The 12,388-nt window shown below is 38.0% G+C and overlaps 1 long non-coding RNA gene across 1 annotated transcript; it reads right to left on the bottom strand.

Annotated features, from left to right (window-relative positions):
• Positions 1 to 2,035: 2,035 nt before the first annotated feature.
• LOC139793776 (uncharacterized) lies at positions 2,036 to 11,905 on the bottom strand. The gene is made up of 5 exons (XR_011724795.1): positions 11,704 to 11,905; positions 9,681 to 10,502; positions 9,387 to 9,486; positions 4,827 to 4,993; positions 2,036 to 2,280 (listed from the first exon to the last, which is right to left on the bottom strand). It is a non-coding gene; the product is annotated as an uncharacterized lncRNA (long non-coding RNA).
• Between the last annotated feature and the right edge of the window lie 483 nt (positions 11,906 to 12,388).

Here is a 12,388-nt window from a genome sequence, read left to right as displayed (position 1 = left end):
ACATACAGAGTACCTTTATTAAAACTGCATTCGCTTGGCTTTTGCATTGCAGTATGGTTAAAAAAATAAGAAAAAAAAAAAAAAGGAAGCACATTTGTTTGTGCTCTTGCCTCTCATACTCCAGCTTAGAGGTGGGTCTGTAGAGAGGGGAGAAAGAATCATAAGATGGATATATTCTTTTTTTTTTTTCCTTCCCCTTCTTCACCCCAATTGTTTTATATGCATATTTTCCTTTTCCACGTCTAAGCAGCTCTACTGACTAATGGAATGGGTGACATGGATCCAAAGCATATGTTGTTGTCCAGCAAAACTTAATGGAAAGTGGATGGAGTGGGGGGGCATGCTGAGAGCCAGAGTGTCTGCCAAGATAACAGCCTCTGACTTTCCACCATCTTGCTATGGAACATTTGGAGGCAGAACCTCCACCCACCCCCTCCCCCACCCTCAGATTTTCCTTCCTCTTCTGTGAGTGCAAACCATTACAATAGAAGTGGAGATTTTCTGTAGGAAAACTCTATGGGGGCTAATCTAGAGGAAGGGGATGGTAGGACTCACTGGAATTTAAAGTCATGGGTTCTGCCTCTGCACTGGGTGTAAATCTGGGTATGTGTGTTAAATGCCATTATTTGTATCCAAAGGCAGAGAATATGTCTTATCAGTTGCAGAACAATGGATTGCTGTATTTTCATTTTATATATGTCATTCTGTAGCCTTTCTGGAAAGAAAATCTGTCTCTATTAACAAAATCCAAAAAAATATAATTGCTGGAAGACATTCAGACATATTTGCCCCTTGTCCAAACTTCATTAATCTCCTTGAACATGAGTTGACTAATTCAATGGGCTTTTAGCCAAGCTCTTAAAAATAAAATTTAAGGGTAAATGTTGGCTATTGTTTTAAGGGTCCTTCCTATGCTTGTTGTCTCAAAAATCCTGTTTTGAAAAAAACCACCTTTTTATATGAGGTGATTCTAAAGAGCACACCTTTCCTTACACCTGGCAAAAGTGACTAAGTTCCCTCTTTACAAGGAAAAATCTAGTTCTGTAGTGACCACAAGTTTGAAAATGTGTGTATTTGCAGCATAATGCAGGAAGAAAGGAACAAGCTTCTTTCTAGAAACAAACCTTCAGATCTTTACATGCTGCATTGTTTAACCTGGAAATGGTCTTGCAGAGTCATAGCAGACTGTCATCGATCTGGGGTGGAAAAAAACCATCAAGTTTCAGTCCTCCAGTTCTTGGTGTGTTGAGCACCCTCAAGACCCACAGAAAACAATGACGATGTGGCTGTTGATGGTGTGGGATCAGACCCTTTAGGAGAGATGAGAATTACCAGCCCCTTGGAATCCTAAACTCTTAGAAAACAACAGAGATGGGAAAAGAGCTAAAACCAGAGCTCACTTGAACCCTTATTGTCTGAAGTCTCTTCATGAGTGTTGGAAGAAAATCTGCTTTGAATATGTTCTCCCTACTTCGCTTGCCTAAAAAAAAAAGTCAGGGTCAAAGAAAGGGCACAGTAAATTCTGAATATCTGAAGATGTGAAGCTGATGTATATCCACTAAATGCTAACATAATTAAGACATGACATCATCCTTCAAGCATTATGGGTGCTGTATCTTGTATTGTAAATCCTTATCTAGCTTATAATGGTCTGCTGAGGGCTTAGTTATTTTTCTCTCCGCACCTCAGATATGCGTATTAAAATTATAAAAATCATATTGACTTCATAATTGATTTTTTATGGACATTATTTGTTTTGCCATGAATATTTCATAAACAATTTTTCCCTAAGTACAGCACAGTAAGATGTATAACTGAGAGAGACAGATAACAGCGGGTATGAGTAAGTCTATACGAAATCAAAGTTATACTTAAACTTAAATTCTTTGTTAATAGGTTGCATTTTTCCTTTAAATGTTTTATCTCTCTTCTTTTAAAATCAAAGGGGAATTTACCATTGTCTTCAGTTAGGTCTGGAACAGACATATTATCCCCCTAGCTTTTCTCTATTTCTCTGCTGTAGTTACCTTTTTGATTCATTTAAAAAGTGGCAATGAAAGAAATTGTGCAGCTACTTTTTCCCATGTAAAAGCCTTTATTCTCAGGAATCATTCCACTGGGGTCATTGCATAAAGGGGAGTTTCAAGACAGAACCTACTTTTCACAGCTACATGAATTCTAACTTTATCAAGCTCACATGTGGGGCATCCAAGGCGATGAATAAGTGGCTGAGAAGATGAGGCGGGTGGAGACCTTTCTGTTTCCCACAGCATAGGATTTCTAGGGTCAGAGAGGAGAGAAAATGAGTATGAAAAGCCAAAAGTTACTCCACACAGGGCTCCCCTCAGCCCGATTACTCTGAGCATAGTGGGAAGGCTCTCCCCACTGGAAGCACAGGCTGCATCAAGAAACTCCTTTTGAAGAGGTTGCACATAGATCCCATGCGATGGGGACACTTGCCCACTGATGAGGTCTCTGCTTGGAAACAAAGTTTGTGTCATGTGCTTCTGTAGAGGAGATAGGGCATATCAGCTTACAACTTGGGTCCCCCCATGCACAGTGTATATCCAAAATCTTTTGCGATCTTACTTTGGCTATCTGGAAGGTCAGTTTTTGCTCTCAGTTACCTTTTTGGCCCTCTTTCAAAGTCAACGAAGCATCTCCAGTGGGGGTACGTTGCATCTAAGAGTAAGCGGAGTTTGGAAAGTCCTCCCTTTTCATTGGCAACAGGGTCTAGACAGCTGGCTTAAGACTAACTTTTGAGACCAAATTAAAGTGAGATGTTGCCCAGAACCAAATCCTCAGCAGTAGTATTACCATTAACTAAGCTCAATCTCAGCAACTTGTAACACCCTTTAGTGAATTTTTTCTACTGCCTAGTGCCCTGAGTTACTCTCTCACACATTCAGATAAGGCAGGGCAAGCCCAATGGGAGAGAATGGCATGACCACACCAGGATTAGCTGTGTAACAGCAGACAGCAGAGGGCTGTTAACCTTTTGCTTTGGTGGGTATTAAAGAAGAGGGTAACAAGAATTTTCCATCACTAAGGATGTATCAGGCAGCATTAGCAATGGATAATTTGAGGGGTTAAGAAGTCTGCCCTGCGGGAATTTTTATAAAAAGTTAATCTTTTATAAAGATTGAAAGTTTCACAGGCACAAAGATTGCCTTAGAGAGATTTTGTTCTTTTAGCCTATGATCTTGATTCTTGCCAAAGGACAAACTAAATGTGAATTTGCTTCATGCCTCCACATGTGTTTCACATATTTTACATGTGGCGTCTAAATTGCTCCTGTGACCTTAGTGTGTGGATCACACGTTTTCCACACATGCTTTGTGAGGTTCACATCTGTTTGAAACATTGCTTTTGACAGTAGAAATCATTATTGTTTTACAGCAGGCTCTAATAATTTAATTCAAGCAGCAGAACTTGAGAAGACACAGAGTGTTTTCAGTTTTGGTTTAGATTTTGTGTTGAGTGCTACCCATTATAATTGCATACCGAAGGAGAGATTCACAGCCCGGGCCAGAGTTTCCAATTAGGGCGATCAAGAATTTTTTGTCAACATACTTTTTTTTTTTTCCAGTGAATATTCCGACTTGTCAAAGTTGTTGCTTTTGTAGAAAGGTGCCTGATCCAACTTGTTGTTTTTTCAGGGGTTTTCTGGATCTCTGGTTGAATTTCTGCTCAAAGCTAGGAAGCCAGTGGCCTGCAAGTGGATACTCACACAGGATTTGGGGAATCTGAGCTTATTTTGTTATTCTGTAAGATTTAGCCTGAACACAGCTCTTCCATTAACCCTTGAGAGTGCCTCAGTATCTCAGGCTGTGCAGCTAGTTTTTCTCTACCTCAGTAAATTATTTCTATAAACTGGAAAACGTACTGCAGAAGGAACTCGAAAATGGCTGAGGATCTGGCTGTGTCTGTAGCTTGATTGTTAGGGACAAAGATGTAGGAAACTTTTGCCAAAGTTCTTGATAGACTGCATGCTTAATTTTTAATACAAGCAGAATTTCTCCAGTGGAAGAGATTGAAAACTATCCATTCTGCTACTGGATACAAAGGGCTCTAACTAGACGCATCAGATATATGTGTACAAGTGTTTAATCTAAATGAAACTGAACAACAATTTCAAATTTGATTCTCTTGCACCATTTCCAAATACCTATGAAATGAACAGATGACAAACCTGTAGTGACACAGCCAAAATCATCTGCAAAATGGGACCCCCCTTTCTGGGTGACCATCTAGTGCAAGACTGCTAACATGTTAGGGCCATGGCCAAAGTGCTGGGTAAATAAATGCATGAAGGACCACCTATTCATCCAACTAGTTAATGCACTGCTCAGCTGGCTGGCACCAGCTAGTTGCAGACATTCTGTCAGGCAGTCACATCTGGGCTAACCCATAGCCAGTTCTTTTATAGCTACTGCACACATCACCACGCTTTCAGTTTTAACAAACCAGTCTAGGGTAGAAAATAAAATGAGAGCAGGAAACATTTCCATACACACGTGATAGAAAATATATTTTTTTTAGTAAAAAAATCTGTCCTGAAGCACTCATAGATCCAACTTTCCTTCATTTCATTGCTAGAGCTTCCAGGTACCAAGGGGATAAAACTATACTAGAAGCATCTGTTTTGAGGGCACCCAGACATTGTGGAGATGTTTGTGTTTATTTATCATTCTGTCAGCTAAAGAAATTATTTCCCCTGCTCTGTCCCATCTATTTCTTCATGCGGTTCCTCAAAAAGTTCAGTCAAATGCCTGTCTCCTTGCTTATTATAAATGCCTTGCTTTAATTTAAATTGCAATTCTTACCATGGCTGATAAATTTTATAAATTTCATTTCACTTTTTATTGGTAAAAGATAACCCTTGTACTGCAGGTTCACAGGAAAAAACTCCAGCTTTGCTGCCATGCTACAGTTGCAGACTTACAGGTGACAGATCTTCTTCTTCTGGACAAGGAGGTTTCCCTCACCATGTCTGCAAAGAAACAGAAACAGTTGAGATTACTGTACTTACAAAAATGGGGGTTGTTATAGACAAAGAAGTGGTCACACCCCACTTGCATGTTGCATGAAAGAATATGTGGTTTGAGTAGGAGCAGGGTCCGAATGACTCTTTGGACAGAGAGCTATAGAGGTCAAAAATAGAGCTTCCTATTTATTAGCACTTCCAGTGCTTTGAAAATCCTCTGCTAATGAACCCGGAAAGCTTTTTTTTATTCTGGGTTTTGTTTTTGTTTTTTGGTAAGATCAAAAGAAACACATAAAAGTAAAGTGGTCAAGCAGAAGGTAAGTTTATCCTTGTCAGACACTATTCAGTATATGGGCTCTTGACTGTGTGTTGTTTGCAAATCATGCTATTCTCAGTTACTTTAGGTACTGCACCCTGGTGTTCTATATTTTCACCAAAGTGTTTATTAGATTGCCTCCTGAGTGAATCCCTCTTGTTTATGCATTGTTTTTTGCTTTTTTCTTCTAAAACAATGATAATGTTCCCTGTGAGGGCAGAGGGTCCTAAATACAGTGGTTCAGACAGCCTGGGAGTGAGGCATCACATAAAGGAAATGTCATGAAGGGGGATCCCCGTTGTTCACTCACCCTACTTGATGGCATATGTCTTCACAGCAGATTTATAGGGGTTGCAAGAAAGGGATGAGTTTGACAAGGAAAAAGGAAAAATTATCAAGGAAAAATTATTAGATACACCCTCCCCAGGAGAGAACTGCTGCTATATCATATAATCTGCAGTGGCATGTTTGAGTCTGGGGGCTGAGTGAGTGTTTTTCCTCTCTCAGGCCATCACATATCCCCTACACATGGCCTGTTTACTCAAACTTTTCACGGGCACACAGGATTTGGCTCAAAAAGAATGAGCTTAAGCCAGAGAGAGGACCCACAAAAGCATAATATTCAGTGTAAGACACTATGATTCTCCTTTCTGCTCCTTCATGTATACATACAAAGCTCATTAATGCTAATGACAGTCTTGGAACAAATGAGCCATATTGTACCACAGCTACTTTATCCCATAGGCAGAGCAGGAATGTGGCACCACTCACCCAACAAGTTACCTAACACAGAGTTGGCCTCATGTTGAAAGAGATTTGGAGCTGTAGGCAGTTAAATACATAGCCTGCCCCTTAGGACTGCCACCGTAAATAAGCATTTTAAAAGAATCTCAGTCTTTAATGAAGAACAGAGGGAATTTTCAATCAGTAATCAGAAACAGCTCTCAAAATCAGGGATAGTGGACTGGTATGCATATTTTTATTTGGTACACAGAAAATGCATTGTTTCTGAGTCATTCCTATAAGTAGACTCACTGTACTGTTAAAACCTTAGTGAATCCTGCAGTGTTTGTGATTCTCTGAGTATTAAGGGAATTAGAGAAAGACTTCCAAATCAGTTATAGGCACCATAGTGAGAAATTACCTACTTTAAACCCATCCATGTACAATTAAAAAGAAAAAAAAAAAAACACAAAACCCAAACCCACTAAAAATATAAATGAAAGAGAAAATAGATGCACATAAAAAAGACTGAGTCAAAGAAAAATTATTTTAAATATCTATCAGCTGTAATCATTCCAGTCACACTATGACACCACATGTGCTGTAAAGGAAGATGGAGAAGTAAAAGACACTTATCTAATCGTCTGCAAATTATGGTAAGAACTACATTAATGAGACCTAAGGTTATATCCCTGTTAATGAGTCATCAGAATTCTCTGGAGTAAATGAAATTCCATGGTTGTGTAGTAAAGTGTACTCAGGTCAGACCAGAAAGACATTATTAGTCTCAGAAGGTATCAATAAAAAAAAAAAAAAAAAAAAAAAAAAGTTAATAGCCAAAACCATAATCAGAGAGGCTCGTGTGCTGAAATGCTAAAACAGCTGTAAAATTTGAAATAGAATACCTACACAGTAGGATATATATTCAAATTTATAGAAAACAATAGCTCAAAGCTACAAAACCGAGGAAGAGAGAATTTTTTTTGTATTTAAAGAACTTACTATAAGGTAACATAGAGAATTGTGACACATAAATACATGTGCTGTGAAATAACACATAATCAGTTTTCTTTGTGTTTCTTCATCTTGCACAAGTGTGCTGCCTACCTTTTAGCCACACATAGTGGTTATTTCTTATTCTGTGGACTCAAGGTTTTGAGTAATTCGGATACAGTCTACTGGCAAAATGCTCAACTTGTAGCAATGAAATCTGTAATAGAGGTATTCCCTCTGTCTTGTCACTATTCCATAACTTCAGTGAAACCTTTGGTAAGATTTGGGATTTTGATTTAGTGGCCTGACTAGAATGAGAGAATCTGAAATAGGTTTTCCTAATAGATAGATAAAACAAGAAATGAACTTTCTATTTCTAGGACCTATTGAAAAAAAGGACAAGGAAATTAAATGGCTCCAGCAACAGAAGTATTACCCAATACTCTTGCCCAAGATGTGTAATTCTTAAATTTAAATTCTAGCTGAGGATTTGAACACCATTCAATGCATGGATTACATACATTTACTGCAGGGGTCAGTCACTATTTATGTAGACCATTTAAGACAGAATAATATCAGCAGATAACATGGACAATAACCTTCCTTAAGTACTCATATGCTCCACTGGACAAGGCAGTAGGACAGCAGCAGACACTGTATTTTCAGATCCTTGGAGACAGATGAGATACTTGAATTGGGTTATGGTTTAGATCACTAGAATCATATAAGAAGGGGAGATAAACTGGAGGAGAGAATCAATGGCTGCAAAGCTAAATCTTTGCTTTAGTCATTAAACCTGTTGAGAAATTAAATGTCTAAGAAATTCACAACATTTTATTTTGAACATGTTGCAAGCAACTGTTTCAACATTTCTTAAACGTTTTTTCAGTGTTGTCTCATCTAAAATCAATCCTTCAATCTAGGACCATAAACGGGAACCCATAAGCAGTTCTGACTGTTCTAGAGATGAAATTTTAAGCAAAGGAATGACTTGCCAGAATTATCTGCCACCCTACAATTTTAGTTCACTTATCCTAAACAATGCCAATATCATAGGTTATGGTAAAACACACATGGCAACCTGTGGGATTTTTAATCAGATTTTTTTTTAGTTATAGGGACAGAATGTATTGTATTATGAAAGAATTTTCCAGCGGTCTTTAATTTTTTCTCCTTTCATGTAATATGGCAAAATCTAAGACATGGATGGCAATGGAAGTGTTCCTGCTTCTAAAAAATCTTAATGTGGTCAGGAATGTACAGTGATGAAGTGTCTTAGAAATCTTCGTTATCTTCAGCCAAGAGTAATGTCACTAAAATTACCCATACATGAAAAGAAAAAGATGTCATCAAATCACTTCCTTACAGTGAGCAATGCTGTGAAGTGGGGCCTGTTCTAAAGCATGCACACATCTTTCTTCACTCCAGTTCAAATTATTTTTTTCTCACTGTCCTCCTTAGACTGTATCTTATTTCAATTTTTTTTTGTAGCTATTTGCTCTGTTTTCCATCATCTCATATATTCATCAGTGTCCTTTGGCCCTGATCCCAACACCAAGCCTTTTAACCTTCTTCATTTTTGCAGAACAATTAATTTTAAGTTAAAGGAAATCAGAGCATAACTGTTACAAAATAAAGTTTAAAACCTGAAAAAATGGGTCAGTTTATATATCAAATGTTCTTGGCATATTCATAATTTGAGTTACTTTTAGAAGGGTCTCTTGACAACATAAACCCATATGATATGGCAGCTGTTATGTTAACTAGTATGCTTCCATGAAAGTGGACAATGTGGTTGTGTAATCTCAAATATAAATTCATTTTTTCAAGTTATGTCTGCCAAGACACCTCATTTTTTTTTTCAGCTTTCTAATTGCTCTGTAAGTCTGTGCTTTTTGTTCTTGAAAGGATAAAGTCACTTTTTTTCCTAGTTTGTTGATTTTACCCTTATGCTGAAGTAGATACCTACCAGCAAGAGGTACACTCTGACATGCTTCCTGTGGGGTATTGCAGGAGCAGAGGTGTATACCTGATACCTGTCTTTACTGAACATCTCAGATTATTTGTTTTGGGCATTATGACTATTTCTATCCAGTGCCTGACCAACAAGCAACACAAACAAAAGGAAATGAGAAATAAATGAGAAAAACTGACATCCAATTTTTTTCCAAATTATTGCATAATGATAATAAAGACTAAAAGACTCAATAAGCTTTTTAATATTTTTCTTCTAACATTTCTAATAATATTTTCAATGGCATTGCTAATGTTAATGTCTTTGGCTGGTTATTTGTTACTTCCTCTTGACATGAATGCAGTGAGCCCTTCCAGAGGTAAAATGCATTTAGAAGTTACTCACTGACTTACCTTGACACGAAAGCAACAAATCCTTTTAGAAGTGGAGTGAGCTGGGTAGTTAGTTCTAGAGATGTAACTGAAGGGGCTGCATTAGCATTCAAGTTATCTTCTAAAGAATATGTGAGGCAATTCATTCTGTGAAAGGTTTAAATGACATTTAACAAAGGGAGATACTTTTCTGTGTTTTTTCACCTATGTAAAACATTTACTATAAGGTTTTAAAAAATAATAAAAAAAAAAAGTTATGCCAAATTTGGAACCTTGTAGATTTCAAAAAAAATGGAACAAGCAAAGTTAACTAACCTGATCTCCTTCTATGACTGGATGACCCAATAATTGGATGAGGGTAGGGCTGTGGATGTTGTGTACCTTGCCTTTAGCAGGTCTTTCACACAGTTTCCCGCATCATTCTGCTGGAGAAGCTGGCTGATCATGGCTTGGATGTGAACATCCTCCAATGGATAAAATACTGGTTGGATGACCAGGTCCAAAGAGTTGTGGTCAGTGGGGTTAAATCCATTTAGAGGCTGGTCATGAGTGGTGTCCCTCAGGGCTCAGTGCTGTGGCCACTCCTGTTTAACATCTTCATTGATGATTTGAATGAGGGGATAGAGTGCAGATGACAATAAATTGGGTGGAAATCTTGATCTGCCTGAGGGTAGGAAGGCTCTGCAGAGTGATTTAGACAGGCGTGATCAATAGGCTAATAGTATGAGTTGCAACAAGGTCAAATGTCAGGTCCTGCACTTTTGCCACAGCAACCCCCAACAGAGCAACAGGCCTGGGGAGGAGTGGCTGGAAAGCTGCTCAGCAGAGAGGCACCTGGGGATGCTGATTGACAGCTGGCTGAACATGAGCCAACAGTGTGCTTAGGTAGCCAAGAAGGCAAATATCATCCTGTTCTGGGCCAGGAACAGTGTGACCAGCAGGGCCAGGGAGGTGATCTTACACTTGTACTCAGCCTTGGTGGGGCTGCATCTCGAGTACTGTGTGTGGTTTTGGGCACTGCAGTATAGTAACGACACTGAGGTGCTGGAGAGGGTGCAGAGAAAGGCAACAAGGCTGATTCAGAGTCTGGAAAACAGGTCTTATGAGGAGAGGATGAAGGAGCTGGGGCTGTCCAGTCTGGAGAAGAGGAGGTTGAGGTGAAATCTCACCACTCTCTACAACTACCTGAAAGGAGGTTGTAGTGAGGTGGTGTTGGTCTCTTCTCCCCAGTGACTAGAACAGGAGGTAATGGGTTCAAGTTGAGACAGGGGAAGTTCAGATTAGATATCAGGAAAAATTTGTTCCCTAAAAGACTGGTGAAGCATTAGAAGGAGTTGGCCAGGGAGGTGGTGGAGTCCCCATCCCTAGGGGTATTCAAAACACAGGTAAATGTGGCTCTTAAGGAGATGATTTATTGGTTAAGGTGGCGTAGGACTGATGGTTGGATCTTGAAAGTCCTTTCCAACCATGATAATTCTATGATTCTACATTTATGAGAACATTGATGTTTAGGTCATAGGACACAGTCCTCTGTGACTAGAGAAGACAATGCCACACTGCTTAGAGAAAATGTCACTCAATGTGTGGATCTTTTATTTCTGCTGAACTATCAACAATGTCTTAGCTGGTTTCTGTCACCAACCTAGAATAATTAGGAACTGTTACACAGGTTACAGATGTTCCAGACTTGATTTGGTAAAAAAAGTTTTCATTCTGATACCCTACAACAGCTTCAACTACATGAAGCTGCTCATCAGCCGCTTGACCTCTTGGAGTGAATGATGAAGATATGTGCCTTTAGAGTGAGAACTGTGAAGTCTTTCTGGTCAGTGAGCAAGGGAGGGATTTGGAATGTTGTTCCATAAAACAAAACACATGTAAGAGTGATTTGTATTCAGCAGTCAGAAGCAGTAATGGAATAAAATCTTTTTTGTATGTTCATCTATATTCTTAACAAGAAGCTCCGTGATGTCTTACAAATTTCTTATTTGTAGCGACATCTAAGATAATTTATGTTGAACAGAACATTATGGATTTTGATTTCTTGTTTTGTAGAAATGTTTGCAAGAATGTTTTGGGCAAAACATATAGTTCATCTGGTGTAACTCTCTGCCTGACAGAAGTCCTAGATGACTCTGAGGAAAGGTACAATGTCTAAAATATAGAGATTGTTGGTGTTTTTTAAAAAAAAATTATCATGTTTTTATTATTATTTTGTATCTTATTCACAATTTTAACTATGGGTAGTTTTACCTTTCCTATTAAAGTCATCATCACTTTAAATTTTGCTATAGTTACGGGCTCAGCTACAACTTGCATGCATAGTGTAGAAAAATACTTGTCTCAGTTATGAATTTGCTGCTTTTTGGTATCCCCTTTTTCTTGTGCTGTGAGACATAGACAATGAAAAGTCTCAATATATACTCTATTATTCATTCAGTACTTTATAGAACTTTGTTTTGTCCTTTCCCATTTGTTTTCTTGCTGAAGTTCCAGGCTTTTCAATTTTACTTCACATTAGAATTTTCAAGACACATGAAAATTTGAAAATCAAAATGGAAAGAGGAAATTCATGTAAACATGAAAATGTAGAATAAGTCCTTTTTGTATGACACCTATTTGATTAGGAAACAGAGGAATCAAAAGAAATTCCTTCCATATTATTTATAATTCGCTGATTGAAAATGCGCTCATTTTTAAAAAAGAAAAAAAAACCTTTCAAATACTTTGATGAATAGTAAATGCAAAGCACAGAGCTGTATTTCACAAAACTATATAATTGATTTAATTTCTTCCTAATTACTTCAGATTTTTGTGGCTGTAGATAGTAGATGGTTCTGCAGCAAATAGAAAGCTTTAACAGCAAGTGAGTTTTAGAAGGTGTTGCAGGAAAGTAGAACATTCTTGTCTTCATGGAATCATTATCCTTTAAAATTTTAATTTTTGTTAATAATGAGCAAAAATAACAGATAAAAGGAAAGTATTCATAACTTCCTGCTTTAAATTTTAGCTGCTTTAGCTAT

The sequence above is a fragment of the Heliangelus exortis genome, chromosome 2 (genome assembly GCF_036169615.1).
Source record: "Heliangelus exortis chromosome 2, bHelExo1.hap1, whole genome shotgun sequence".
Taxonomy (NCBI): Eukaryota; Metazoa; Chordata; class Aves; order Apodiformes; family Trochilidae; genus Heliangelus; species Heliangelus exortis.
This window is presented reverse-complemented; position numbering and strand designations above follow the sequence as displayed.